General features: G+C 40.1%; 1 long non-coding RNA gene across 1 annotated transcript in view; it reads right to left on the bottom strand.

Annotated features, from left to right (window-relative positions):
* Window positions 1-2,199: 2,199 nt before the first annotated feature.
* Window positions 2,200-24,364, bottom strand: part of LOC139607405 (uncharacterized) — a 156,041-nt gene continuing 133,876 nt past the window's right edge. Inside the window, exons 3-4 of the long non-coding RNA XR_011684847.1 lie at window positions 10,224-10,409; window positions 2,200-5,364 (exon numbers count right to left, since the gene is read on the bottom strand). This is a non-coding gene — a long non-coding RNA (uncharacterized lncRNA). The remainder of the gene's footprint in view (window positions 5,365-10,223; window positions 10,410-24,364) is intronic.

Below are 24,364 nucleotides of genomic sequence, written 5' to 3'. Positions count from 1 at the left end.
GTTGGGTACTTATAGCAACAAAGATATTCCCAATACAGAAGAGAATGAATTCATTGAGAATGAGTTCATTTTCCTGCCCCTACAACTCTGCCTACAAGCCCCCTAATGGCCCTTATTGCTATCTAGTCTTTCTCTTTGTTCTTTCTGTTATATTCTCTTGGCAAATATGATTTGTTGATGCCATTCATCAAAGGTATATTGAGTACCCCAATGGCTCTAACACACATGTGTGGGAGGTTTAATATTCATCATTAATGACTTGTCCCTGGAGGCCTAACAAGTGGTTAATGCCCTTAAAGTGTGTGTTAATACATGACAAGTGCATGGCATACTCACTGCTAAATTGTGGCACATGACTCGCTGTTCAAAAGCTGCCCTAAATTATGAAAGGTGTCAACGTGTCTCTGCTGTCAGGTTCAAGAAAGCAGCAGCAAAAACAGCAGTACAGGATAACATGGGGAAGATGAAACTGTCCTTAAAGCAGAAATGTGAATTAGAATGATTGATTATACCAGATCAATAAGACTGAGGCTTGTACCTGTAATAATGACAGCACAGAGTGAAAAGCCTCTCTGGTCTTAATATATGGAGCCTGTCAAAATCTTCTTAGCTCATGGTTCTGCAGCTGGCTCACACAATCAATCACTGTTGACTATTTGGGCATTGAATAAGAGCCACATGTACTATCAGAGAAATGAGCAAAGGGCATTAACATCCAGAAATTTACTGATTATGTTGATGTTAATGATTTGGTTGAATTCCTTTTTTTTTTTGGTTCTGGGCTTTTAGAAGAGGTCTCCGTATAAGCTTTCAGATCCCCACCTCTCCTGCACAAGCGTTTGTTTACTTTGGATTCATCTATGTCTGAGTATATGTCAGTAGAAGTGACATAACATATTTATGCTCAGGTGTCTATGATTTATTAGCACCAAGGAGCGATTTCCCCTTTAAACTTCTCAGATGGTTCCATTTGGGTAAAGGTTTGAACCCAAAGGAAGTAAAATAATAATATTGTTTTTTTATTTCCTGCCACATTAATCATCCTGTGAAACCCCAAATGTATCTTCTGACCTACTAGAGGTGGCCTGACCCCAGGTTGGGAACCAATTAACTGAGCTACCTCACTGCAGCCCATATAAAGTACACCAAAGTAACTCTATCTCAACCAGCTGCTTTTCTGCAGAACAAGAACTTTTACTGTTGATATGTTATTGAAAGGAGGCTGTATTTGGTTGGAATGTGCTGCTATTGTTTATACTGGCTCAGTATCACAGCTTACTGGGACACCTGAATACAACAGAGCCATTAGTAACACCTAGGACAGGTGAGAATGTCTGCTGTGAAAAAGGTGTATTGAGGAGGTGAACCAATAAACATCTCCTTGTCAGTTCTCACAAGGTCTTCTGAGTTTTAGAGTGAACAGGAGCACAGGAAGGTTTAATGTATTCTGTTCAACAGCTGAACTGTTCAGTTTTAAATACATGCCAGAGTTTGATGTCAGTTGTTCTGAAGGTCTCTCTATTAACGCCCCCTCATTTGAAATGCCAAGGATGACCTTTCACTGCATGTTTCAGCTCTGAGAGTAGATCATTTACTTGTGTATTTTTTTATTTCAGTGGATGACTTGAAGCACTTAAGCTGTTTTTTCTCCTCCTGGCTCAGACAAGTACTGTAATTTTCCATATCTGTCATCTGTGCAAATAAACCAAAATCACTTCCAAATATAACCTCATGGAAAAGATATAAAAAGGAGATGGAAACAGAAAATAACACAAAGCCAACATGCTGCTATGTTTACCTTGAGCATTGTGTAACCAAAATAAAATGCTGTTGATCGGTTCCTTGAATGACAACGAGGATTATTGAAAATGATAGGTGACCCATTAAAACCATGACATATCTTAAGCTAACAATGTTGTCAGAAGTGTATGCACTGCAAACAAAACATCCTTCTTCCTTTTCATTTGAACAGCACAGCTCAATTACAGAAACATTTAGCTTTAACTAATTCATGAGTCGACACGGTCAACATCAAGTTCAGCCACTTGAGATAAAAGAGAATGATTTCAGCCTGCTTTACCAGTGTTAAGTACAACCGAGGTCTGATATAGACATGTGGTTTCAATTCCAACATAATGAAGTCATGGAGGGTCTTCAGAGGGACTCTGAGGTTGGGGGATGTGTTGCAGTGTTTCTGCTATTACAATGTCAAGTTCATGAATAATGAAGGTTTCAAATTAAAGTTTGAGTCTCACTCTGGTACAGCCTGGTGTGTCAATTATTCCTTGGACGTGCATCATTCCTTCTGTCTTCTTATTTCTTCACCTTGCACCATGAATATGAAATACTTGCTCATTTTTAACATTAGCATCACCAATAGCATGAATGTGCTAATTCCCTGGTGTCTTCATTTCCATATTTATTTGGATTGGTGTTGGGCTCTCGCTGACATTAGCCCCATTACTCCTGGGCATAGACTCCCAACCAAAGTAGCTGCAACCAAAGTCGACTAAACCTTTCCACCTCCTTCCCCGATCCCACTTTGCAGATTGCATGACACAGGGCCTCACATAATATCTCCCATCCTTTTGTTAACCTTGGAGTCAGTGCCCCCCACCACCCCCCTCCTCCACATACAGAGGCAGACTTTGGAAATCAGACAAACTGTGTTGTTTTCCCTTTTTTTAACTTTAAAATGAAAAACAGGGGCAGTGTATTTCATGGTGTAGGAGTGAGAGAGGTTGGGTAAGCTGTGGAGAGGGGGTGATGGTGTGTTTGTGAGTGTGTGTTGTGGGTGATTGGGAAGGGGGGATTTTTCTGAAATGGGAGGCAGGGATATTTTCCAATTACTCAGCCCCTTCTCCCTCCCATCTCACAGGGCAGAGGAGGCAAAGTCGAGCTCGTTTATTAGAATTAGGGGCTTGTTCCCCCCTCCCAGGCAGCCCTCCTCCTCTCGCTCCCCTGCAGCAACCGTGCAATGCACACAAGATCATCCTAATAGAATTTGTAAGCCTCCAAATGAAGTGGATTGTAAAAGACAAAATGACATGAGAGATGTTTCTCTCTCTTTCTCTCTCTCTCTCTCTCTCTCTCTTTTTTGAGGTGGGGGTTTCTGCAGGGAGCAGATGATGAGCAGAGGTGGTGAGGTGACAGCAGAATGAAAGAATAGGAGGGAGGTGACTATACTACGACTCCATTTGATTCTCATTTCTCTCCGACTGCAACGAGTTGCTGGCTTGCATTATTGGAGATGAGTTGTTTTACAGTCATTAATTTACAGGCCCACCTACTGGAGGAGTCCATTATGAAGGGAGCCAGCGTCATCTTAATGGAACCTCAGGGGTGACTGTGCTTTTACAACATGTGTTTCATTAGGTGCCCATAAACGCACAATGTAATATAAATATGGAAACTGTTAGTGGTGATAAAAAAAAAAAGACAGTGGTCTATGCAACAACTGTGGTCCCATGAATAATGACAACCAGCAGGGAGCCCCTGAGGATAAAACTTGTAATGCTGGTGTTTTCTTTTTTCCATAATGGAGAGGTATTGTTCCTGAGGATTTGGAGAGATTATGAGGATCAGAAGGATGATCTGTTTGCAGTATACTCTTCTTCTGAGGATTTTACTTTATTTTATTTGGCTCCACAATGATTCAGTTTGTCATCAAAAGGAGACCAAATGTCAAAAAAGGAAAAAGAGAACAACTCATGTCTGTAGGAACATTATGAAACATTGCTAGTCAGACCAGCGTGCTGTTGGGCGCAGTAGTCTGATCAGCATCTTTCATACAGAACAAACTTGCTATTCCCTTCATAAAAGAACAAGAGAGCGTGGAGTAATCCACAATGAAATTACATTTCTTAATAGTCTTAAAATAATAAAGTTGAAGATCTGTGTATATCAAACCTGCTTACATAACATACATAACTTTACATAAAGAGAATACCCACAGAATACATTTTCCATAAATGCACTATGTGAATAGAAAAACATTTTTCCCTTACAACATGCTGTGAGTGTGATGTTCTACTGTACAACAGTGAACATCACACAGTTCCTGCACTTGTTCTGGGAGGAGATGGACTTCACTAATTAACTGAGCTCAACAAACTCAAATAAATAACAGAAACTGATTTGATTAAAAAAAATATCTCAAAACAACATTTATATTGTATATCTTAACTATCACCTTTTAACAGTACTGGCCCACATCTTCCATATTTCTTAACATATTTCTTGTTTTTATTTATATATCATACGATAAGACATATTTTTACATTTTATGTTTATATTTTATCTGTATCTTTTTATCTTTGTAATCTTGTTTCTTATTCTGTCTTCTTTGCTGTTACATTTCCAATGTTGAGAGAACAGTAACATAACCTGATTTCCCCCTGGGGATCAATAAAGTATTCTGATTCTGATGGTACATGCACAGACAACATACCCATTTCTCCTGAGGATTACAAATTGGAGTAAACCTACAGTAACCAGTGAGATGCCCATCAGAATGAGTCAGAAGGTTGAAATTGTTTAAACATTTATCTAAAAGTAATTATGGATAAATGGATGACAGTTATGTGAAAAAAACAAGAGTAATAATAACCACTTGTGTATGTAATTAACAGTGTTAACATCCAGTTTCTAATCCATTCTCAAGGGCATATTTGAGTAGTGCTTGAAGGGCTACTTGAGCTTATCTGATCAACACACAGCAAACCAGCTGATACGTGAGACTGCTGTGAGGCATAGCTCTCAGTGAGCATGTTTCCATATGCAAATGCTGTGTCAGGTCACAGGAGCCAAACATAAACATTAAACTGGAGACCATATTCCTGCTTAGTCTCTGTGTCTTAATCTGACATTATGAGCACGATGATTTCAAATCCAATGGACAACACACAACATCCACATCTCTCATTATTCGAATTTTAAATACTGGGGCAATTTTGACTCCTTGTCAATACAGTCACATGTAACTAAAAACAACACATTAAAAAGCGGATTATTAAGCGTTACACTTGTCTGGCTTTAGTGAAACTTTTATTACACGCCACGCCGTCCCTCTCCGCTCAGATTCCCATGAGACTGTGCAGATTGCACATACTGTTGGTGAACAATGAGAAGCTCCATGTATCCTGCCTCAGCCTGTCTCAGCCTGATCTCCTCCATATGCCAGCTGCTGAAAATATCAGCTGCTTTCCTGTGTGTTGCAGTTTAGATGAGCTACTCTCAAGACACTCTTTCTTTTTTATTGAGATAAATGACAACTCTGTGATGTATTTACAACTTCAGCTCCCTCCTGATGCTGCTGGATGCCAGTGGCTGTCAGCCGAGCGAGACGGTGGAATTTGTGGTTGTCTGCAGAATAAATTAATTTGAAACTGAATTTTAAAATGACATTAAAATGAGACTGACCTCTTTTAAACACAAATTACATTTGGATTGTTTAGGGTGGAAATCACATGAGAGTAAATGGTTCAAGCCAACAGTTCCAGACATACTGCAAGCTCACCATCTTATTATGATACAAGATTATTAATCATCATCTGAAAAAGAAGAAATCGTTAAGGAAGAAGGCAAAACAGAGCTTTTGCATGACTGTGCATAGCTTACTCTGTACAGACAACACAGTACATGGAGGATATTTATAAGAACTCAAACATACGCACACAGATCCTCTCTCCCAGTCTAACTTCCTGAACATTTGTTCAAACTGTTTGAAACAGATGCATTGGCAAGTGATTACTGAAAAAATTGCTAAATACATCATGAAACATAAATCCTGTTAAATCCTTCATGAGAAGCTCAGTAGCAGAGCAGAGAAAAACTGTTACATGAACCAAAGCATAGGGTGTGAGAATAAAAACAAAAAGTAGAATGGTGAACAGTTCAACAGTGACAAATATAAATCATGGGGGATAAACCGCTGGAGTCTCTCTTAATCACCAGATGGATCCAGTCTGATGGGAGATCATGTTATCATGATCTCATATCATGAACAGACAACGAAAACTGACACAGAAACACCTGTTTTCATCCATCAAGGCAGAAAAGGAAGGTGAGGTGCCTCAGAGCTACTCTGTGATGAGTCAAGTTTCTTTGACCTTGCTTTCTGTCCGACTGAACTGATGCACGGTTCACAGGTTTTGTTTCCGCTGGCTCGCTGGACATTGCAACGCTTCAAAAGCCTCTCTGCACTGAACCAAGCATGGAATTCTCAAATCAGATGAAAAATTACTCTCATAACTGCGGCGGTGGCGTCTGCTCAAATTCACGATGCGAGGTAAAACGGCTGACGATGCAGCTTCAGTCTCCAGCTCAAGAGTCTTGACCAGCTTTTATTTTTATTTTTTTAAAGTAAGTGGTTCACTAATAATAATAATGGTTCTAGCCTGACAAAACAAGGCAGGTCAGTGACATTCACTCAAGCAGAACTAGAATACATACAAACACAGGAGTCTTATATCCACAGATGTTTATATAATAATACACTGATGATACATAACACGTGTTAACAATTGTATGTGTATAAAGGACAACATCTCAAGGACGTGAACACTTGTCTGACAACATCTGTTTACATGCCGACTGCTGCTGGCAAAAGATCAAAATAATGCAGCACATGACATGAATTATTCAGAAACCAGTTTTGGGTGGATCCTTTCTCGACTTCAATCAGAAGAGGAAACCTTCCAAATCTTCTCATAAGAGCGGCCACCTTTGAAAGACTGATTCTATCACGAATTAATTATTCCTTAGATTGAGATATGTGTTTTCCTGAGATGATGAATAAATTACTTTATTTAGTCCAGACGTCAAACTGCTGGATCCAACTGTTCCAGTCCGATCTGAACGTGGCAGAGAGGCAGAGTCCACCTCCTGTCTGCGTCTGTCTTGATGAAAGAAAACGTCTAATTCAGTGATCACTGGTCTCTTCTTTATCTGTCAGTGTCTGCAGCCACTTCTGTTTCAGGCCAGTGAACTCAGGAGGACTGTGCTTCAAGACGCTGTAGGAATACGGGACGGTTTCCTACCTAATTTTACAGAAACCATTTCAGTGTCACAGGATACAGATACAGTAAAGCTGTGATCAAAATAAAGCTGACGTTATCTTGACATGATGAATGAATTTGGTCTGTTCTCGACAATGCACACTAATTCAGTTAGAAAAGAAAAACACTTCATTAGTGTATTGGTGTTATTTTCTCCTGTTATCATGTATATGTTTGAGCCTATGTGAAGCTTCTTTATAAGCTAAAATATCAGTAAACTATACGTAGCAGAGTTCCACATGAAAACCTGCTCTGAAATCATTTTTATTAATTAATCTCAGTAACATTTAGCAGAAGCTCTGGCTTTCTGAATGTAAACAGGGTAAATTTGAATATTATGTTACCAAATTAAGCTCTATTAAGCAGTTTTGACTCCTTAAACTCATACTGAGGGTTGCCATGGCAATCTGCCTCAGATCTTATGTGAAATATACGGTGCGTGTCTTCTTGCTCTTCATCTTTGAGGTTGCAGGGTGGGATCACACACAGCTTGTAATGACATGCAGGCGTCTCACAGGCCCAGAGGTAATGGGATACTTCTGAAGCCTTTGATGGGCCTGTATGGCATAATGAATACACTGAGGGGGGTGAGAACATTGATTGTGGGCCCACCATATCTCCACACTTACATTAGAACACTATTTGACGAGAGTGCTGGAAACAGCACAGCGCTCTGAATGGCAGCCTACAAAACAAATTGAAAGACTGCTTGTGATGGATGGATAGCAAAGTGGTCCAACCTGGCAAATAGACTGGATATACTGCAGGTCGTCTTCCACCTGCCAGACTCAAGGTGTAGTTCAGGTGTTTAAGTAGAGCAAAGCTCAGCCCTGATGAGGACGAATAACCTTGTGTAACATTATCAATAAGCCATCTATCATTAACTATAGCTGTTTCATACTTTTTGAAGCATGATGTTGGGGATTAAAAGATTTCATCAAATCTCCCACAGCCTCCAGTTCCAAATCCAGCGCTCATGCTTTTGTGACTGGAGTGAATATCACCCAGGAAAATGTATAATACCCTGCAGCTTGAGGGGCTCTTCTCTATCCATTTGATATCCTGTAACACCATGTAAAAGTCATTTGAACAGTGTAAAATCTCAATGGGTATGTCCACCCATATGCACAATAGGGAGGGCAAATCATTTGAGCTCAGCATTGAACAATGGATCTCAGGAGGAGGGTTGAAGAAAAAGCTAGCGCCAGTTGCTTAGCATATTAATGAGAGCAATGGTTAAATACCATGAGCATACCATTAGTCACACAGATTATAATTCTCCCAACCACATTTATCGGAGCTAACGGAAATCTATATCCCGCTGTCCTTTTAATTGCTCTAGTCGAAGAGACCCCTCCAACTCACTTGTAAGGTCAGTGTCAGTGGCACAGCTGCTGCAGAGAGTTTAAGTTACTTGAGCAAATCGCATTTCAGAGCCAGGCAGTCAGGAAAGTGGATGATTTTATCTTTTACTTGAAAATGTATGTAATTTAAAAAATATCATAGCATTGAGCATGTGCACAAAGAGGCACAATTTTACACTACAGCCACTGCATCCTGATGTGAAATGAACAAGACTGACAAGGATGTGTTTTTCTCAGAAGCTGCCTGTTTGATGATGCCCTCATTACACACTGAAGGTGGTGTTATCACCAAAATGTCTGTGTAGTCTACTCTCACAACAGATGTATGTAAAACACAACAAGCCCTGAAAACATTATCATCTCAATGTGTCTTCCAAAGCCATTACCACGGCCCCTGAGAGAAAAAAACACAAACAGACAAAACACAAGCAAATTCAGAAATATCATCAACTTGATAACACATACACTGCAAATGCTCACAACACAACCAAATACACAAATGTGCTGCAAATACTCAAAACACGATAAAAGTGTTTCAAGGGGACACAAAAAAGTGATGAACCTGGCTGGGATGTACTAGTTTTATAATACATGTATTATAATACATCCATGTTCAATGCTCAAGGTCATAAATCATTGAACATGTGTGTCTCGGCCTGGTTCATCATTTTTTTTGTGTCCCTTGGAAACACTTTTGTTGTGTTCTCAGTATTTGCAGCACTTTTATGTATTTGGTAGTGTTGTGTGTTTTTGCAGTGTGTTTGTGTTTTTAGTTGTGTTGCGTATTTTTGCAGTGTGTGTGTGTATTTGGTTGTGTTGCATATTTTTGCAGTGCGTTTGTGTATTTGTTTGTGTTGCATATTTTTGCAGTGTGTGTGTGTATTTGTTTGTGTTGCGTATTTTTGCAGTGCATTTGTGTATTTAGTTGTGTTGTGAGTATTTGCAGCATGTTTTGCCAAATTGATGATATTACTGAATTAGCTTGTGTTTTGTCTATTTGGATGTGTTTTCTTAAGTTGCAGTGCGTTGAGCCCTCCAGGCCACTGTACATTACACTGCTGGATAACGCTTCTGTTTGATGGTGTGGCAGAGCTATGGTGAAACTTTGATTACGTTTAGGGAAACATTGTTGGTTTGGGTCAAGATGACTACTAGGTTAGGGTACTTTGCTTTAAGAGAAAAGCAATATTGACTCGGGGCTGGAAACTGGAAACAATCAGCGACCTCCTGTGTCAAAGTCAATATTTTGGTGACGCATCAATCCACCCAAACCCTAGAACAACGTCACCTGACTTCCTCTTCTATGCAGCCACACCAGCACTTTGTCACTGGAATGCAGACATATGTCATTTTGGAGCACTTGACTAAAACAATGGATTCTGTCGCCTTGTAAAATAAGGTTTAATGTTCTGAGAGAGTGTACTTCTCTAAGAATTGTTTGGTCTGGGAGTATGTTGTTGGCAGAATGAAGTTGGATTCTCATTGAATTGGACAAGCTGAGGTGTGATTTATTTCCGTTTCATTATTATCTTGTTTGGACCGAATGAAACAATAAGTATACATGCTGTCTTTTAGCTGTGGGGATATTTGGTGGTGTTCACATCTATATTTGGCGAACAGTGTGTGAAACAGCCCTTGGAGGCTATGTATAAAAAGAGCAACAATTTCTACTCAGTCCATTGGATATGAGTGTAAATACCCTCAGATTAAAGCTAAAGGAGAGTCAAGAACAGTCTTAATGATTGTGAACAATGATGAACAATGAACCTTTTTTCAGTCCTACATGAATGTATCCATTTACCCCGTCACATGTGTACACTTCTTGCTGGAGGTGTATTTCTCCCTCCAAAGTTCTGACTTTAGCTCCTTGTGACTGCGGTCATGATAGGCGATGGGATCACAAGGCCTAGTGTAAAGCCATACATCATGTCACTTCAGCCGTGGGAGGAGGAGGTGGAGTATATGAGTGTCTTTCTGTCTGATGTATCTGGAAGAAAAAAATAAACCAACGTGTGAAGAATAAGAGCAAAGAGCCTGAAGGAATCAGCAAAAGAAGTGTTGGGGATGGACGCTAAAAGAATGATCAACAAGGGAAAAGATCAGTGTTGGATTAAGATCAGAAGAAGATTACCGTGTGATTACCAAGACATCAAGCATTGCTATTAACAGAGCCCCGACAAGGCAGGGCAATTGGCTGAGCAATCAAAGGATCTACAGTTCTAATGTATAAGCTTAAGTAACCACTGATCAGTGTGATAAAAGAAGGGTGGTAGCTGGCAGGCGAGTGTAATGAACTCTTTTCACTTGCTGTTACACAGGGTGCTTACACTGTAGCCTCCTCAGTGTGCACACGTACATTTTTCTCCCCCTTTATATACACCCATCCTGACAAATAATCAGAGGTGAGAGTTTCTGTTTCATTCCCATTCTCAGCCCATCCTCTCTGGCATGACAAGATGTCAGTCATGTTTTATTCAGTTTCATCCATGTCCTTGAGCAGAGCAGAGGCACGAGCAGACAGAAACACAAGCGAGATGGCTTCGTTTTGCTCAAGAAAGAGAGGTCGTTTTGGCTGCTGTGCAGTGCTCATTCTTTCAGTTTTTGAGCAATGATGCACTGGCATTGTTTAAAGAAGGCATTCACGCAGGCCTGCGATGATGAATTGCGTTGTCAGTCGCGATGAAATGAGAACTGAAACCCTTCTCTGAAAAACAATATGGCACAGAAGTATTAAGTTCTCCTGTGCTGAAATGTCTTGTTGCTGATTGCATACAGTTCATCTGAGCACAGAGGATTTTAGTAGAAGAGGACAAATATAGAAAAATGGCAGGCCTTTACCAGAAAGTAAGTCTGTAAGAGCATGGGTGATGCTGTTAAGGGTTTGGCATCTGCATCTTGTTTGCAGTGTGTGTGTGTATGTGTGTGTATGTGCATGTGTGTCAGTGTAAGAATTCAGGGAGAATTGCAAGCTATCATAACCAAGTGGCTGTCAAATTATCCCTTCATTGCAATTACACTGAAATGCATCTCACCACTTGTCTGTTAAGCAAGAGCCCGCTGTCTCCTGTCAAACCTTTGCCCACCCCCCTCCCCTGTGCGTGACAGCACCACAGCTACAGTCCAGTGAGTCAGGTGTGTGTGCGTGTGCGTCTGCTAATGTAATGAGCTATGTCAGGGAAAGATAGCAGCAGAGAGAAAAAAGGTGGGAGGTGTGACAGAGGAGGAAACAAAGCAGCAGGAAGGAGGCCAGGTTTCTCAGCAGAACAAAGCTCAGGCATATTGTTGGTAGATGTTGCATCACTTTGGAACAGAAGAAGAGTAATAGCTTCTTTACAGCTGTCAAAAACAAAGCTTTTATAAAAACATGGTCTGCAGGGGAATTTCAACACAACAACACAAGGAGAAAGAGTTTCTTTTAACATCTCTTCAACACTCTTCACAGGGAACCGTTTATTTGACAATTAAGTGTTGCATAACATGTTGTTTTGGCACCTAAACACTGACGCCTGGAATAAGTTTCATAAACGCCTCTGACATCATGTTTGAGCAGTAACAGAGAAGGACCACCACTGTGTACATCCCTGCCAAGCTAACCATGTGTCAAGTACTGCTGTCCTTTTTTTCTTTTTTGCTGAGCTCATGGGCTGATTCATGTCAACAACCTGCTGAGAGCTGAGTGAAAAGGTAGCTGTAGCCCTTGTCTATTTTGCATAGTGACCTCTGCTTTGAAACACTTTTTGTTCATCATGGTTAAAAACTGAAGAAGACATTGACCCTGGACTCTGCAAATGCTGCGAGAATGAAGGACAAACTAGAGATAAATGTCAGTGATCAAAGAAGCTGGGAGCCAGATAAATGATAAGATAGCATACAGCTGAGCCACACTCACACACACCAATAATAACTCATTACATTGTTTTATCGAGGCGCTCTATCTAGCTTCCTGCAGAGCAGCAAACCACAGGAAAATGTCAGTCAGACAGCACTGTTCAACGCAAACTGGTTGAAAGAGGAGGGAAGAGAGAAGAGCAGCATGCAGGGAGTTTTAAAATACTTTAAACAGCGATGACAGACTTGAGATTTTAATAGTCTGACGCTAAATATCTGTTTACTTTATTCTCAAAATGTGTCAGTGTTTGTTTTAATGAGTCAAATTTGAATAATTTATTTTGGCAATGTAATTCAAAGTGATTAATGAGTTAATGAAGTGTAAAGAAAACGTGTTGATGTTTTTGTTGGTCTCTTGCTGATTAGTGCACTTCCCAGCATGCATCGCATTTGAGCTAAAACAAAGGAGCAGTGCTGGGCTGTGTGGCCATGTTGTTGTAGTGGCCACTGTCAGAATTACATGTCATGTGATGTGCTGGAGCCCAAAAACCGTTCCCTACACACAATCATGACAAAAGAATGGAGAACAGTGAATGTGTGGGTGACACACTATCTAAAACACGCTTTGAGCAAAATGCAAGAACCAGCATGTTAACACAATCACAATGCTAACATGCTGATATTTAGTAGCTATCATGTTTGCTATGCTCAGCCAGAGCAACTGAGTCCCAGTGATGCATCAGAGGGTGTAGTTCCACAGTTTGTTCCAACATTGCCTTTGTACAGACAGAGGGTCTGTAAGTCATCAACCTGTGGCAATTGTTTGCATTAACTTTAAAGGCTTCATTTGCTTTCACTGCTGCAGCAAAGCTGTAATGCTTGGCAGGAGATTTTTAAATCGGGCTACATCATAGCAGAAATTTAACAGACTATCTTCTCTCTGATCTCAAACATACACGCACTACAAGATTTAAAAATACTCTCATCACACACTACAGGATATTATTATTATAGCAACATCTTATAACATTAGTAAAACTTTGCAGTGAGAAGAACAAAAGCAGGAGGCTGGATGTGAGACGAGGCACAGTTAACACAGGGTATCTATTCTGCAGCAAGAGCTTGACGTGAGATTCTAACTTCTTATTTTTACAGCTTGCTGACATTAGCCGCAAGTGCTAGACTGTTTACAATTGCTTGGCAACACTGTCAGCCACTCCACAACAGTAATCACAGTTATAATCAACTGATTTCACTGTTTATGGGGGAAGTACTGATGAGCATACGAGCAGTTTGGAGGGTTTAAGTCTGGATCTGTAAAGCAATCACATTACCAGATAATCTGGGCCGAACATCAACACTGACCAAGGTACAGGCCCAGACTGCTCCTCCGACTGTCAGGATGGTGAATTGGGGCTAAATCAGGCCGAATCTCCTGTAGTCTGAGCGAGGCAGAAGTTTCTTAATACCTGAAAAAAGCCCGTTCTATGAGATTTATATGATTTGTTTTTGGTGACCTAAACTTTTTTTTTTTGTAATATATCTTACTGCTTAGCTTTACCTTTGTATCATTTAAGATTATTCACTGGACTGATGAACTGATGGGATTGTTGTTGTTTTTCAACTATTTGGTCATTTACCAAAGAACTGGACAGATTAAAATTTTGATGCCTACCCTCCCATACCCTCCAACTCCTTACGTTAACACAAATGTACACAAGCAGTACAAAGACAGTGTCCAACATCACGGCAACGGCTGTCATAGAGAAATGACTCTGGACCTGTTTCACCACTGAAAGAACAGATGGAACTAAAAACCTCTGTCCTGATTATTTTCACTGTTCACTGTGGTTTAAAAGTATTTTTATCAAATTATATTTATTCTACTTTAAAATGATTAATCAAACAGCAGAGCCAAAGTTTTTTTTGTTTTTTTTTCCTGAGTAAGAGAAATAAATTGTCACAGCTTGGAGAGTGACGACAGAAATCTCATCACGTTTGACTCAGAGTCAATTGTTGTCCATGTTCAACTAAACCTTAACACATGTTGTTAATCTGTCTGGAAAATCTCCTGCTGTGATCACAATCCATCAGACCTTCTTTTATGCCATTTTTCACACATCTAAATCTTTGTTTTTTCTGCTTGAATGCAAAAAAATCCCTGGACATTCTCAAAGCGCCAAATACACCCAGAATGCATCAGTATCCCCTTGACAGTGCTTCTAACAGAATTAACACCCTCAAGTGCAATCAATACACAGCTCATGTAATGTAAGCATGTCGATTTGGTATTTCCAGACTGATGTGTCTGTAAGTGCCTGTGCATCTGTGAGGATCAGTGGAGCTGCAGCGTGTGAATAGCTTTGTATACATTTACTGTGATGAGATAGTAATCCTGTGTAGCTGGGTACATACCACGCTCTTTTTTTCCCCACTCCTACTCTTTGCCTCCACTTGTCAAAAAAGAAAATTATCCTCAAGACTCAAAAGATAAAAAAAAAAAAAGAAAAAAAAAAGAAAAAGAAAGGAAGTCCTTTGGGATTTCTAAAATACAATGGAATCTGCATCAAGATGCAATCTTACTGGATCATATCAGGGTTTTTGTTGAGAGCAAAATGCTCCAGAGTAACATCTTAATCTTGTTTTCAAGTAGGGAACTAATCGTTCCTTCTCAGTGCTGCAGTGTTCTTGGCTGACTTTACAACTTTCTCACTGGTTTTCTCTCCAACCTGAAGTGTGCACAGATCTACAGCACAGATGAGCGTGCACAAAGGAAACAACACTATCTGTGTGACATATACCGTAATAGCAAATATGATGCAATGTGCCTGAAACAAGCAACCCAATAGTGCAACAGTCTATGGCCCAAAAAGGTTTGCAGTGTCAGTGTTTTTCATATTTTCTGCAGTTACATGGTTATTTGTTGAGATACAGTTTTGTTTGTGCATTTAACCATTATATCTTAAATGTGTTTTGCAGAGCATTGGATGAGACAATGAGGTAAGGTATGCTGACTTAAGCAGTATGATGCATTTTCTTTATGGGACAGTATAAATTTCACATTATATGGGATTTTAGTAACTGCAGAAATGCAGATGTGTCTATATCTGGACCAGAGAAATGCCCAGGACACAGACCTGCAGGCACTGCTGTGACTGCCATCGTGGTTAACACGAGAACATGACAGAGGATGACGGATATGTCCACTGTCTATGCTTGAGCTGCATTTCTGTAAAAGATTAACTACTGCAGGCTCTTACACTCATAACATTAGTACTCCTCTGTGAGCAATACCATTTTCAGTTTTCTTCTGTGTGAGTCACACTCTTGACAGCTGCTTTATGAACCAATGTGAAGAAATTGCCTTCATCGACTTGAAAGCTCCAAACCATTGATATCACAGATGTCTGACAGTTATAACCTTTTGTTGGTGAGATTCACAGAGCATACTGTTAGGTGGCAGTTAAAATAGTTTCCAATGTTTTTGCCAAGCTAAGCTAACCAACTGCCAGCAATAACTTCAAAAATACTGTACCGATGTCAGAGCAGTATCAATCTTCTCAACTAACACTCAGAGTGGAAGTGCATATGTGTATTCCCAGATGTGTCAAACTATTCCTTAAAGGTAAGACTTATTTCCATGATGTTCAGCAGGCAGTCAGGAATTGATAAACTCACTGAAATCCATATTAATTTCAAGGTAATATAAAAAACCCACAAACAACAAAATGTCATTTACTGACTGAGGCTTCTGTCTCAGACTACTTATCTGCATCTGTAGTGTTTCACATCAAATATAAACTGAATTTGAACTGCAGCTGTTTGACCGCAGTGTTTTTTCAAGGTCTAACTGATGATAAATTGTTTCATCACTTCTTTCACTCATAGCTTCTCCCTCAGTCAGGACAACACACTGAATGGGAAGTCAGCCAATTTCACAATCATCAAATTCAGTTTACGGGTCTTGGGGAGTACTACTACACATGAACAAAAGTGGTATTTAATTGTTTATGGCTCCACAAGGAGCTACACAATCTGATAAACTGTCTCAAGATGTCAGATGGGTCTGAAGTTTGAAAAGTGAAGAGTCAGCCTGCTCCTCATCTCTAGGTGAGGGTCCAGGCTTCAGCAGCTGCATCGAACCAAACTATTGGCGGGAGAGAACAGTAACAAAGCAAATGTACTTCAATATATTTTTGAGTATCTGTACTTTATTTGAGTATCATTTCTTTTGGAAACTTATGACTTTTACTCTGCTACACTTAAAGACAAATATTGTACTTTCGGCGCCATTGAAAAACCAATCACAGCCAACTCCCACACTGTCAGTCATGTTGAGGTTTATAACATTTATTTAATTCCAGATAAACACACAGCTTGTAGTAGTTGGCTGTCCATCTGTTGATTCAGTTTTTCTTTATGGCCATTTCATCGTCTTTGTATCATATTCTACAAGCTTTTTATTCTGCAGGTTCTTCAGTAGGTTGTTTCAGAGTCATTAGGTTCTGTAAATGTGAAAAAATTCAATAAGGTGTTGACATAAAAAAATGTACTTTTGAAAGCACGTACTCCAGTACTGTAAGCTCAAGTAAAAATTTGACTGAAAAACTTTCACTTGTATTGACGTAACATTTGACCAGGAGTATATATACTTTGCCTCAAGTAATGGAGCTGCGTACTTTGTCCACCTCTAACTATTGGCAGTTCATCTGCACTATAGGTAATGTGGGCATCAGGTTTTGACACGATAGAAGAATACAAGGAAAAACTGGAAAACAATATGTCTGATGCATTGCTTTTGACACTTTTTTTTACAGTGTACCTTTCAAAGGAGTTGGATGCAATTATGCAGGTTCAACATGTCTATTTAATCTAATTTTATTCAGAGTTGTTAATCATTATGACTTTCTTCTTTTAAGACTTGATGTGCAGACTTGTAATGTAGACAGACTTGTGGTGTAATTAATGTTTTTTTTTATTACAAAGTAGTCACGTACAGTAGCTGTGAGAGGACTTCTCACTCTAAGGAGAAACAAAGACCAATATCCAGTTAATTATTTGGCTTTGAGTAAATAACTTGCGTAGTGTAGCATATATTTAATAGGTCAAAGCACCTGTGCTGCCTGGTCTAAACGGGGCCATTCTGGAGAGCAAACTGTTCCAATGAGGCCATCCAATTCACACAGAGGTAATGAACCTAAAAACTGATCCAATTTCGCTAATGGCTTTGACTGACCCTGGGCATAATGTGTTGTTGCTTGTTTAATGGCATATTCCAAACCTTGCATTGGGATTTCTTTTTCACATCAGGTCCTGAGTGAATCATTAGGGATGATAGGGACACACAGAAGAGGAGGAGGCTATAAAAGCTAAAAGGCCCGAGGCAGACAGCTATCAGTCTTCCATTGCAAGCTTATGCATACTAAACATCTGCACAGCTCTAGGTGAGGCATCTGAAGCATATGGCTCTGACAGCGTCCCCCTATTAATATTAGGCTGCTGCACTACTGCCAGGCAAGCTGATCTTAATCAAAATGCCACTGACTTTGAGGAGAGGACGCTGGTGGTGGTGATGACACTGGAAAGTACAGTGCAGTGACAGTGCAGAGGAAGATGAATTGGCCGGGACATGCAGTATGAGGGACTTCATATGTCTGGATGTTAATGCTATTGGTTTCCTGAACCTGTAAACTTTCAATTTAAACCTCTTCAAAATAAAACATATTCTGGACTTTGTTTGGAAGCCCTGTGGGATCCTCTTCAGGTCTGATCAGAAAAAGAAGATTCTGTTGTTTATTCATGTTCTTTGACTTATTCTAACTACAAAATGAAGTTTTGTTTGTTGTTTAACCACACAGTAGAAACACACAGCTCCCTGAGATCAGAACGTAGATGGGGAATATTATTGATTCAGTGTTGCTTATGGGAACAATTCATGAATTATTGATGAGGTCTCATGCCTCGTGGTTATTTGCATCTTGGTTGTCGTTTAATGAGACAATTGGGCTTTTATTCTGGTAGATGGATGATATGTCAATCTTTTCTTTCAGCATTTGGGCAATTTAGTTTAATTTGATTAACTTTATAGCCCTTGTAATTGACACTGAACATTTTGGGCTCCCATTACAGAGCTGTAATTTACCTGGAAGAGAAGAGCAAGAGGCAAGGGAGAAATAACCCAAAGCAAAGAAGATGAAAATAAATCACCACTGCACCGCCCTAGGCTCAGACCACAACCATGCCTTGCTTAAACGCGTGAAGATGAATAGTTTGCTTTTGCTCACATGGCTCCCACCTTAGGGAACTATTTGCAGAAGAATCTCTCACCACTTTCCCAGGTTATCTCCTAGAGCATCAACACAGCGCCTCACTCCTAATTTATTCACATTTCAGGCACCATCCACACCATCTCTAGGGGAGGATGATGGAGCCTGTGTACCCACCTGCCTGCCTGCCTCCCCAGAAAAAAACATTAAAGAGCTCAGAGTTTAAATCTTCTTCCAGGAGATCACTCAGAGCTCCCTGTCGATGCTTGTGAAGCCTCACAGAGATCCCAGTGCCGCCAGGCTTTCCCCACAATGCAGCAGTGAGCTGGCGGTACATCGAGACTAGACCAATTGCTGAGAGAAAATGAGAGACTGAGGCAGAGAGAAAAAGAAACGTATTGCTGTCACTGTAAGTAATTCTTCTGGTTGAAAGAGAAAGCAAAGAGCCCACTTTCCTTCTCTAACTTACATCTTCAAGTTGAAAGTCATGTGCTTATGTGTTGTCAGGGAGCAATAATGCTTGCACAATGCCTTTCTGCTATATTTCACCCATTGTGTTGGGCAGTAAGCCATGTGTCAGTGTCACAGCTGTCATGCATCTACAAAAGAGCTACACTCTGCCTGCCAGACTGACAGACAGCTGGGGAAAGGATGATTTGAACTGAAGGTGAATGATGATATTTCTAACAGCGAAGTGTGTTTAACTGATTTCTTTGACTGTGCATGAAGACATCTATCATCTATCTATCTATCTAAGCTGAAGCACACATCCAAACAGATCAAAACAACTGAGCATACTCAAGTGCTGCTGGTATCATTCTGCAACCATAAAGGCTTAGAGCATTTAAAGAATCCTGCTTATATCATTTAAAGCACATTTCTTGAAGTGTTTTTACTGTGAAAGAAATAAGTTTTGAAAAACAATCAAGGTGAAAGACTTTCAATGGATTCAGTCCATTTCTTATATCAACCTGGAGTGCTTCCAGTGCTTTGATTTTACAATTTGAGCAACTGAATGAAAGGTTTGGATGTGAAGTGGCTCAATCCTCTAAAGCCTCTGAACGACAACAAACCAACAATCAATGATCATAATGTGGAGACAGAACACACAGTGTCTCTGGTGCATCCTCTTGTTTTGTCCTTCATTCAACTTCTGCACCAAACAGTCTGAAAAGCAATTTATTGTTGCAGCTATGCAGTGCCAAGACATGCTCCGACACTTTGTTTCAACAGTGTGTAATGATCATTAGTGTATGAAAGCAAAACACTGTTTATGAACCATAAATGCCACAGTTACAACCCAGCCTAATAGCTAAGCAGATAATTTGCAATAAAGGCTTTAAAGCACTCTGGATTAAATTACAATTGGGAGGGAGCTGCATTCACAGCAGAAACAAGAGTCGGCTGCATGGCCTGCATATTATATTTCAGGGCCTGTAATGTACTATTAGGTTGGAAAATGGTGCAAATGAGCTTCCACCACTGCAGTTGCTCTCTGGCTACCAGATAACACAGAGCTGTTAGTGTTTAATGCACTAACAAGAACACATGTCAAGGGATTTTAAAAGTCCCCCAGAGTATTTCTTAAAAAAAGTCTTATCAATGTCATCTACTTCTTTTCCTAATAAGTGTTCAGTCTTTGCCCAAGGAGGTTTCACACTCCCACAGAAATGGAGGATAAGAGTCAGTTCATTTGCAGAAGCATGTATGTTGTTTCCCTGCCCTCAGACTCAGTGTCTGGGTGGGTGGCTGTTGCTGGTGTATCCTCTGGCTTTGTGTACTGTCATTAAGTGAATGAAACATCAGAATGATTACAGTGCTACTGATCAGACACTGACTTGTGAGACTCTATATGGCTGGTCTAAGAATATACTGCATTAGAGAAACACAGACAGGCTTTCTCAAACTACCATAAAACCACAAAGAGGGTTCTTAGCTGTGCTGGTGGCATGTCAGTTTGTCAGTCCACCTCTTTGGTCCAGACTGAAATATCTCAATAAGATAGATGGATTAGTTCAGTTCTGACAGTCATGGTCCCCAGAGGATTTTTGTGATTCCCTGACTTTATTTCATAAGCAGGTGGTTTGGCTTTAAAAAAAATATCTTGACAACTACTGGATGGTTTGCCATGATATGGTGTTTGGGGAGTTTTGGGAGCCTCTGACTTTTCCTTTAGCATCGTGATACTCACATCAGTGGTTTTTAGTGAGGGGTCTCAAAACTACAGGATATGTTTTCATCTAGCTCCATCATTAAGTCAAAGTTTCAATTCATCCAAATACTTGCAAAACTAATGACATTCACATCAGCCCCAGCTGTACTTTATATTTATTGATCATCATCAAATGTTAATATGCTAACACACTGAACTAAGATAAACATTGTAAAGATTATACCTGCTTAACCTACACTGTTACATCCTATTTACATAACACTTACCTTTTTACTCACCAAGAGCTGTCTCCAGAGGTGGAAAGGAACTCTTTTGTTTTGCTTCTATCTATATCATTTCTTTTCTTCTACTGAAGTTAGCATGCTATTTTGCCAGCTCCGGCCCAGTTGGCCCGCATCACTTTTCGATACTGAATCACTGTAGCGGCCAGTCTGTACATAAGTAGCACTGCTCAGAGGATGTATTATAAAATTTTATATTGTGAATGCAACAGTGGCTGAAGGTCTCGTTAAGACTGGTAAGTAAATAGCGGTTAATAGCGTTAAAATAGTGTGCTTTTAGTGTGCTTTATATTATCTGGTATTTTTCTTCTGTGTTCAGCATCTTTCAGTACCTTGCAAAGCTCTCTGTGAATAAGACGTTTTATTATTATTATTATTGTAAGGAATAAAAAGCACCAGTGTTCAATCGAACACACTCAGGGGTTTTGCTGCAACATCCTTACTTGTTGTGGTATGATCAGTGGCTTAAGGTTGCTAAATGTTTGATAGTGTTAGCAAACACAGGCTAGATATGGTTCCTGCATCATATTACTGAGCCAGTTTGTTGATGCTGTGACTCTTCGCCACTTAACTGCACTGAGCCATTATCCCATTGTGGCAACAGGATACGGTTCAACAAAAGTCATGTCGTCTTGCTTTAAGTACAGTCTCATTAGCATTACTGTGGACTCAGTCTTGTTTACTAAGCGTCTACAGAGCTCACTTCCATCAAAACAGCAGCTTTTACAAGCTCACAAGCTGCCTGTTCATTAGTGCTGGTAACCTGTCATTCCATCCAAGAGAAGTCAATAGGCACTCACTCAAAACCGCATTACTCTTACACTCCAAATGAACTGAAAAGATGTAAACACCTACAAGGTGAAAAAAACAGCTTCAAACATGCTAGCTGTTACACCCTCCTTAATGTCTATAGTCTCTTGGAAAGGGAATGTTCTTTTCTCATTATCACTGTCAAATTAAAAGGTGAGGTTCACAGACTGGAAAAATATCAAAGCATGATTATTTTCCAACAGCAGCCTGATTTTCTGTTATGCACCAACATTGGTCCAGTGTGGCCTTTATCCCACACATCCTTAAATATAACTGTACTTATACACCAACAGCAGGAGTTCGGTGAATATTACTGAAAAAAAGCCTTTCTCAGGGCACAGAGAATGTCTTAAACACTATTTTATATTTAGTGGTTTAAAATTATAGCTTTCTGTGTAAAATGGAGCAGTGAACGTCTTTATCCATTTCAACAATGATGTGCCAAGAGGCATTCATCAGGGGATCTTAACATTTAACATCAAAACTCCTCCCAGTCGCCTGAGACACTGTGGATCTGAATAATACCACCTTTCACTTTGTTGAGCTTTTACTGTCAATTATAAGCACTGGCCATTACTGAAGTAGTAGCGAGCAGAGGAGAGAGATAAAAGAACAGCCTTTTTCTTTTTACCACTTTTCTTCCTTTACCCTGTCCTCCTGCCTCCTCCCCCTGCCCCCTCCTGCTCCTTCCCCCCTCCATCTCTTAAGGGTTTCTCTTTGAAACATGGCTGGGAGAAAGGAAAGCACAATAGGTGTGCTATCAAGTGACAGGTGCCCTTGTTGTGCCTTTAGCTCACACTGTGAACAAGCCCTCGGCCGGCACCCTCATAAAACATGAAAGGACTTGACATGTGTCCGGAATTCTTCAACAGAGTCACAGGCGCACAGTCGCTGCCTTAAGCAGACGAGGACACACGCAGGTACAACCTCACGTTGACACATAACACACACACACAAACAAGCTATCCCTACAGGTTACAAGGCACATGCCTGAAGAAAGTGAACACCAGGAGCTTGCATTAGATTGGCATTTTGAATGTATCGCTGTGGTTTTGTTATACTGCTTTATATGAAGGGAGGAAGAGGGAACAGTCAATTATTCTTGTGCAGCGTCTCTGCTGGCAAAGAGAACTGATGAGCTGCTATAGATTTAATTGCATGACAGACAGCTTCCTTTCCCCTCAGTGTTGCAGTATGTATGGTATGTCAATGGAAATCAATGGGGAATTTGGTGTCACTATTCTGCTATCAAGTGGTGACGGTGCTTGTCTGATGACTGCTTGTCAGACTGGTTCAATTATTATCTCTATTGATGTCACATTAGCGTTCGTTGCTCTGTGGTTTGCTAAGCAGCGTCTATGCCAACCATTGACTACACCAGCAGCTGTATGTCTGATAGATGGAGCTACATTGAATTTAACAAACTTGACAGAAGGTTAAATCAAATCGGGTTTTGCTCTCGGGTCCTTGACGAGTGAGATATGTTGGCAGACGAGGTTGGTAAACTGGATTAATTCTGAATTGTCCTTCTGTCACTACACTGTCAGTTCCCCTTTTAAATTATTCACTCTTGGTTTTTGCCCTCCATCTGCCACATATTGCTTTGTAAACTCTCCCTGACCTTTCGCAATCCCCTGTGCATTCATTCATGAAATGCATTATTTATACTTCCCCCGCCACATCAAAGTTATTGTTTACATTAGGCTGTAAAGTCATGCACCGTGTCATCGAGCTGAAGATAAAGGTGCATGTATCGTCCAACAACTCATGCGACAACAGCATATGGAGGGGAAGAAAACAAATGTTGTGCAAGTATCATTCAGATACAACCACAGTACATTTACACCGTACCAGAGCTGGAAGGATTTAACCTCCTTCTTTGATACATAGCAGAATGACACCATCAACATCCAACAAATAAACAGGATTCATACACATCTCTGTAAAAACAACAGCTGTTTCTTTCATATGTTAAATGCTTGTCTGTGTAAGCAAGCTGTAAATACTAAAAGGTGTTATGAATATGTAGCGATCTGTTGGAGTTTTGCGGGAGAGAGATGCACTCGCAATGTGTGGAAATGTTCACCCACTTAATTCCTGGTGCTTAGGTTTGACAGCCACAATCCGGCTGGATAATAGGGGTGGTAATTAATTAAATTAGATCTTCAGACTCTAATCACAGATTTTTCAGCCACATTGCTTTGAGAATTGTGCTTTCAGTCAGTGTTTATCTTATACTGTGTATTCATGATACAGGTAATCAGTCAGATAAAAGCTGTAAAGAGGGTTCAGCGTGCTCTAATGTGCCATGACTCAACGGTAAATACTTCTGTTTGACTTACTGTCATACACAGTACCAAAAAAATCAAACAAGACTTGACAGTTATAACATTTGATATATATGGCTGCAGTTGGGGTGGTGGTCGATATGGAGTCTCATCTGACTGGGTCTCAGCCTTCTGCTCTCTCATTGCTACGAGAATGGACTCACGTCCATGAGGATACCTTGAGTTATACCATCTATTATTCAGTTGGAAAATATTTATTTTCCATTAAAGGCTCAACCCTGAAATTCCATGCAACC

This window comes from Trachinotus anak, unplaced genomic scaffold (assembly GCF_046630095.1).
Source record: "Trachinotus anak isolate AG129_WGS33_773 ecotype Australia unplaced genomic scaffold, CSIRO_AGI_Tana_v1 ptg000024l, whole genome shotgun sequence".
Classification (NCBI taxonomy): Eukaryota; Metazoa; Chordata; class Actinopteri; order Carangiformes; family Carangidae; genus Trachinotus; species Trachinotus anak.
The sequence above is the reverse complement of the archived record's forward strand: the minus strand, read 5'-3'. Positions and strand labels throughout refer to the sequence as shown.